A 7,870-nucleotide genomic window follows, 5' to 3' on the forward strand; every position below is an offset into this window, starting at 1 on the left:
TGTGGAATCACCACGTTTCAAAATCCATACATGAAATTGCGAAATCTGAAGGTACAACTTCACCATCCTCCGCTTCGCGTAGGCTGCATTTCTGAACCCATCCAGCAAGAACAAACTACAGTTGTGGGAAGAATTGACATTTTTGCGTAGGGTTTCTGCAGATGTTTACAAATGCCTAGAACCAAGGAGTGCCATTCAATAGCACCAGCGAAAAAAATTTGGTTAAGGATCCATATACTTGTTCCTTATGTGCCTTATTCAAAATGACAATGAATTATCTTATGCATACTTCTTTGTACTAACATAATTATAAGGTAAAACTGTTGTGTTCAGCTCCCTCTAACCTCTTTGTAACGGCTAAATTCGTGCATTGAAATTAAGACGGGAAGATTTTGTACAAATATTTAATTTTTGAAATAATGGGTATAATTTTTGTGGATTTTTACTACGAAGAATAAAAAATTCCTCTGATTCGAACTCCTTGGAAGCGGATTTGCCGGTTCAAGAATTCAATGTGCTTATCTACTGTCGTAACAATGATTAGATATAGAATGCACAACGGAATAAAAATGTAACAAGCAAATCAATCACAACTAGTAAACAAGAAATAACAAGCACAACAACAAGATTTACGTGGTTCGGTAAAACCTACATCTACGGAAGCAATCGGCACAAGAATTTCACTAAGTAAATATGAACTTTTAAAATTCAGCACAATTTCAAAGTTAGAATGGGGTCAGTCAACTAAATTTTTTATGTTTCTCAAAAATTTATTCAGCATAAAAAGGTCAGTCACCTGACCAGTCAAGGTTAGTCGTTTGAACAGTTAAAACTCATATGCTTGTTTTCTTTTGTTTCCAAAAACTTTTGTTAACTTTTATACTTTCCGTATTACTTTGAGACTTTGAAAAATATTTTCAGGGGTTTTCAAACTTTGATCTCTAAGTTAATGATTAAATCCTAAGAGCTTCAACGCATCCATATTGAAATTTAATTCTGTAGTTCTTACATGAGACTTTCTTAAACTTAAAATATTCTAAGCACTCTAAGTCTTCATGCTTGTCTTTCCTTGAGTTCATTTTGACTTCAAGCTTCAATATACTTTGAATTTCATCAAATTTATCTATCTTTGAATCCAAGCTTCAATATCCTTTAAGCTTTCATTTTATTTTCCTTAAGTATAAGCTTTTGCTTTCAATAAGGCTTTGTGAGCACTTTGTTTTTGAATTCATATGCTTGATTTCCTAAAACATCATCACTTAATCAAAACATATTAAGTTTCCTTTATTTTTGATCATCAAAATAAGATTTATAAGTTTTGTTAGGCCAACAATCTCTCCCTTTTTGATGATGGCAAATAAGAAACAAAAATGAGTGAACCTTGACAAAGCTCCCTCTTACAATAAATATACTCTTAACAATATTTGAAAAGTAAATTAATTTTTCATATGATGGTATATCAAATAGAATCAAATTCAATTTCAAATTTCATGTAAGTTCATTTTTCAAAAAGTATCAACAAGATATATTTCATTCATCCAATCAAGAGTTAATTTTCAAGTATCAATTTCAAGTATCAAAACTCTTTTCAAGTATCAATGTCAAAGATCAAAACTCTTAGTGTTCTCAGTGTTATATTAGTTGTGTCTTTGTTTTGCTTTTGTCTCAGTTTTGCTCAAGAGTTCACCCCCTTTTGACATCAATAAAAAAGAGATAATGCATAAAATACACTAAGGCAAAAGTATTGAATTGAGCACATAAGAATAGAGAATACCATTTATCATGGCATAAACAACAAGTTCAAAACAAAACATAAATATAACATGCTGCAAAGAGATGAGCAATAAAATCATCAAGCATGAAAAACAAAATACACAAAGTAGTACACACAACTGTTTTTAGTACAAAGTCAAAATGTTTAATTGAAAATAGATCTAAGCATCTCCAGCATCATCATCATCAGGCTCAGTATCTTCTTCTTCTTGTTCATCTCCTTCCTCACTTTCATCGAACGTCGCTTCTAGAGGAGCTTTTCCACGCGAAGAGGAAGTACCAATCATATGCTGCTAAATCCGGCCAAGTCTCTAGTCTAGAGAGGCATAGTTTGCTTGAAGATTGTTGACCTTATAGGTCATACCTGGTTTTGATAATGACAAATACTCCGGTATTTTAATGTTTATTAAGTTTGTGTGTAGCTCCATATGAGCATTTCACTTGATGACATATGAAGACTCCAAGACTAAAGACCTTGAATGTTTACTTGTATTGTAATTTATATTATGCTTTATTCGGTGTTTGTAATTATAATGCAAAAGGTCTGTAATAATTTGCATATCATGCATGTAGGACTATAAGCTCAAGACCATAGAATGATCTTAGGGAGGACTGGTCGACCGATGCCAGGTTTGTGGGACTAACTCAAAAAGACCTTAGAAAGACCTTAGGTCCAGGCACAAGCACATAAGATGTCCCCAAAATCACTTATAATATCAGGGGAATTAATTGAAGTGAAAATGGACTTATAGGAAAAATTGTGAGGCTTCGGGCGACCGAACCCCAGGTGTTCAATACACCTCTGGCGATCGAACCCTTGATGAGTCAACTTGTTGACTTGGGTTTTGGGCGACCGAACCTATTAGACGTCCCAACCTTGGAGTATATAGTCCAGGGGGGGGGGGGTTTGAATGGAATCTTTTGCGGAATTACAAACTTTCTCTACAAAATAAAACACTTGACAAAATGCAAACAATTATATCACAATATATGAAATTTAAATCATACACAAGACAAATAATAAAGAGTTTAGGGAGAGAAAATTAACACCGATATTTTTACGTGGTTCAGCACCAAGCCTACATCCACGCCTTGGGACCAACTCAAGGATTCCATTATACGATTTCCTTCACCGATGGAGAAGCCTTACAACTCGGGAACAAATCCCTACCCGCTCACTAAGAGCCTCTTCAGTTCACAAAGAACCTTCACCAAATGGTCCACAAAGAATCTTACAAGAAGATGATGAAAGTATAATATGATACTCCTCAAATGAGCAAACATTAAATACAAAGCAAACCTCACACTATCTCTCAAGTAATGAATCAAGCAAAATTAAAGAGTAAGAGAGAATGAGCACTTATGAATGAAGAGCAATAATGCAAAGTGCTAGGTGCTTAGGTTTTGGTGTAAAAAGATATTTTTCACTAAGAATGATCAAAAGCCTTCAAAATCATGTTAATACAAGTCTAATAGCTTGTATTTATAGCCCAAGAGCCAAAGGAGCCGTTAACTAGCCATTGGGGGGAAGAAAATATATTTTATTTGGTAAACTAGCCGTTTTCCACCCATTAGCGTCATTCTACCCGTTGGACTTGTTGACTAGCCCCCTGCACTCGTCCACTAATCATATACTGTAACTCGTCGACAAATCCCATGTGTTCATCGACGAGATCCCTGAATTAGAAAAAGTCGTCAACATGAAAGTTGTGGAATTTTGTCTTAGCTTTCGAGGGACACCAAGATCGTCTCATTTGGACTTTTCTAGAAAAAGTTATGCTCAAAATACCGAAAGGTATTCAGGACTCAAGGCTGCACTACGATAGTGACGATTGCTTTGTTTTTCCTTATCAAAAAAGCGTTTTAATGACTCAAAACATTCTTGAACAAAAGTATATAAAATATATTAAGTCTAATGAAGATTAAAACTTGTCCAAATGAGTTTCCTTTTGAATATAAGATATCTTAATTAATAAAACATGTTTGAAAACCCATTTTGATATCTTATATGCTTAGTATGTCCTTTTATAAATATACTTGATTTTCTTTGAATCTTTAGGACCTAAAACTTATTTTAACACAATCGGGACTAAGTATAAAAATGTTCTTAAAATTAAGATGTTAAAAACTTGTCCATTTGAAAACATATTTGAGTTTTAGGATTCATTTGACAAACTCCTGTTTTAACTTAGAAAACTATGAATTGTGAGTTTGTTACTTTTGTGTAGATCCTATATGCTCATGTGTCCTAGTATGCTTATGCAATGACTCAATTCTTACTCAGAAATCATGTAAGACACACACCGCAAGAGTTACAATACGCACTCACTCACACAAACCTTATTACAATTAATTTATACACAATAAAAATTTCAGGATGTGCTTTGGTGCTTCCGAGTTAGTGTCCTTCCGATCTTTCCTATTTGATGTCTACTCAGTCCGATCTTTGCTTCTGATTTCGTACCTCAATGTATCCGACACTTTGTACCTGTACTAGATAAGATCTGCAATGATGAAAAATACTAAAAACAACAAATCGGTCAATATCATCAAAACATATATAAGGTTAATAGAATCATTTTGAATGTACTGTCCACGGGCAACCGAACCTTGTTTTTAACTTTTCCCACCAACTCGGCAGCTTGAACGTCACCTTCAAAATTGCCTCAGGCAACCAAACACATGGATTCGGCAGACCGTCGGACAGTGTGGGAATCGCCTTGGTCCAGTAAACCGAACCCATACTCAGGCGACCAAACTTCAAAAACTAACTTTTTTCATTATCTTTGTTTTGGCGACTGAACTGTGGTTCAGCCACTCGAAACTCTTGGGTTGGCAAATTTTTAACCGAGGTACTTTGGGGTAAAAAAGGGGTTAATTTCTTAAATATAATTAAAACAAAATTTAAAATTACCCTTGAGTCCCCAACGGTCATAATTTGCTCCATCTCTATATATATGCTTTCATTTGTCAAAATTAAGGCGGATTAGCAAATAAGATTAAGCCAAAACTCTCTCAAATTTCCAAATCTTATTTTGCTTATAATACTCCCAAATACTCTCCTACTTCATATTCCTTGATTATTCAAGCCTAGAGAGAAAATTTAAAATAGTTGTGCTTCATTCTAAATAGCTTTATACTCTCATTTAAAATTTGTATTGCTTGATTTTTGTGTTGAGAGTTTGGTTAGAGTTCTTCCCACTGATTTGAATAAATAAATCTTGTGTGGGAAAATTCATTTGCTTTAGGCTCTTTGCATTGATATTGCAAGATTTCTTAAGCATTTTTTGTGTGTACAAAATATTTTACAAAACTCGATTTCAAACAACTCTTGTGCTTGATACATTTGAGAAAATATTTTTGTGTTCATTTGAATATTATTGTTAGCATCTTTGAAACACTAATATGATATTAAGATTTGATATACTTTGCTTTCAAAGATTAGTTTGTTTGAACACTCTTGTGCATATTTGAGATTATCACTATACTGAGTGTTGATTGCACATAAATACCCTTGAGCTTATTGTTCTTACATGTTTGATGTGCATTGATTAATTGTAATTGGTACATATCTGCTTGATTGAAAAGCACAATCACTATACACAATTTGTTTTGTACTATTTTGGTTGTATTTGTTGATTTTTTGAGTTCGATCCTTGTTTTGATGCTGACAAAGTACAAGTATCTCATGTGTGTGTTTAGTATTTTTGAATAGGTTCATGATTCAGCACACACATGAGGTAAAGAACATGGAAGCCTGGAGGAACATAAAGATCATATTATTAGGCGTATTCTGTGATGACTGAAGAGCAAAAAGATGAAGACGTTAATTTTGAAATTAATTTGTATCATTTATTTTATTATTTGGTATGTAATAATGCATACATCTTGCATGATATGTATAAAGTCCCCAATATCACTCTTCATATTAGGGGAATTAAATTTGACTAAAATGGACTAAATTGAAAATGTTGAGAGTGTTGGGGTGACCGAACCCATTGCGTTTAAAATGCTTCGGGCGACCGAACCCTGGACAAGTCAACTTGTTGACTTTTGTTTGGGCACCCGAACCATTTTGAGCGTATCTCCCTCGGGCACTGAACATGCGTCAGAATGCTTTTCAACTACTCGGGCGACTGAACGACATGTTCAAATTGGGCTCAGGCGATCGAACTAGTCAGTTCGGTTAACCAAACTTTGCACTGGGTACCCAAACCACGCACCAAATGTTTCTGACTTTTGTTCAGCCAACTGAACCTAGACTCAGGAGACCAAACTCTTTAAAATGACCTTTTTAGTTGAGTCTATTCGGGTGATCGGACTAAAGTTTAGCCACCCGAAACTTCTCGGGTTGGAAATTTTTTATGGGCTTAAACGTTATCAATTTTTAATTAATCTTTTCTAAAATACCGAGCTTGTCCCCAACGGTCATAATTTTTAGAAAATCTATAAATATCCCTTCATAAGCCAAAATTAGTAACTTTGATTAGTCAATTTTTCTCTCTAATTTTCTCCTAATCCAAGTTTCCCCAAAACATGTTTTGAATGCAAAAATCTTTTATGCGGTAAATCTTATACTCCCAAACTCTCTATTATTCTTTGAAATATTTTTAAAGAGAGCATTTTAGTTGGGGATTTGTTTTTAAGTGGGTTTTCATTGCAAAAATATTTTGAGCTAAAGAACCTAGTTTTCCAAGCACTTATTTTTAACATCTTTACTTGGAAAAACATCTTGAGGGTTTAGAGATCTTTGTAAAATATTTATTGCATATTTCATTTTTGAAGACAAAGATCATGTAAATCTTTGATGTGCTTTTCATATAAATCATTTTCAAAATTGCAAACTTTATTTGAAAAACACCCTTACATTACTGAGCATAACTCATCATATTAAAGTGCATGTATTGAGCTTTAATGTGTACATTTCTGCTTGTATATTTTAGAAACATTTTCATGTACAAAAATGGTTTTAATGTAACGGTTGGGTTCAGTCCGTCAATTGAATTGAGGAGTCTCAGCCTCGTAAATGAGATCGTTCGGTTCAACCTTGAATTGAATTGGGGAGTCTCAGTCTCGTAAGTGAGACTAGTTTGACTCAGTCTAGTAATTGAGTTGGGGTTTTTCTCGCTCCGTAGGGAGAGGATGTAAAAAGTTTTTGCTCCGCCCAGTTAAGTAAGCAGGTTTAGTGGAATCCTTGGGGGTACACCCAAGGCGGGGATGTAGGTTGGTTTAGCCGAACCTCGATAACAAATCTGGTGTCGCTGTCTCTATCTTATTTAAATTCCCACACTTTAATTTCAGAATGTGTATGAATGTTTATTTAATGTCAAAATTATTCTCACGCACACATTTGATTTAAATAAGATACTACACACGTGTATGTTTGCTTTTATTGTTAAACTCGCTTTACATATACGTATATATGTTGAATGAGATATGAACTATGGTGGATCGACAAAATTGTTTAAATTAGCAAAAAATATTTTAAAACCCAATTCATCCCCCTCTTGGGATCACACCAATTCCAACAGTATTCTAGGCGTGGGTTTGAAGAGGGAGACTAGCCCTGTGGAATAGTCCCAGATTGACTTAGATTCGGTTAGGAAAGTTAGGTGCGCCATCCTGGTAAGGTGCGGTTGTAGGTTGAGGTCAGTCTCGTGAATTGACCTGGTTGTAACCGGTGCCGCTCCACCCGTTAAGTGAGTATTAGTGGAATCCTTGGGCTTGTGAGTTAGAGGTAGGGACGTAGGTACAGTTGGTTAAACCCCGATAACATATCGTGTGTGCACTTTACATTTCCACAATTTTCATTTTTGTACATGTATGTTATTCTGTGAATGTTGCGTATTATTTAATTTTCGCATCTTACATTTATCTGCGTATTTGGGTTTATGTGTATATAGATAGACCTTAGGTTGAGTATTACTGTTGTCAGATTAGTTGAATCTAGAAAGAATTTTTAAATACCTATTTCACCTACCCTCTTGGGAATACACCAAAGCGAACAAAGATTGCTGTAGTTAGCACGCATTTTAGTACTAAATATCGTGAATTGCTGGTGATATGTAGTAAACCATGATGGTGCATCTAGTAGAGG

This window comes from Malania oleifera, chromosome 4 (assembly GCF_029873635.1).
Source record: "Malania oleifera isolate guangnan ecotype guangnan chromosome 4, ASM2987363v1, whole genome shotgun sequence".
Taxonomy (NCBI): Eukaryota; Viridiplantae; Streptophyta; class Magnoliopsida; order Santalales; family Ximeniaceae; genus Malania; species Malania oleifera.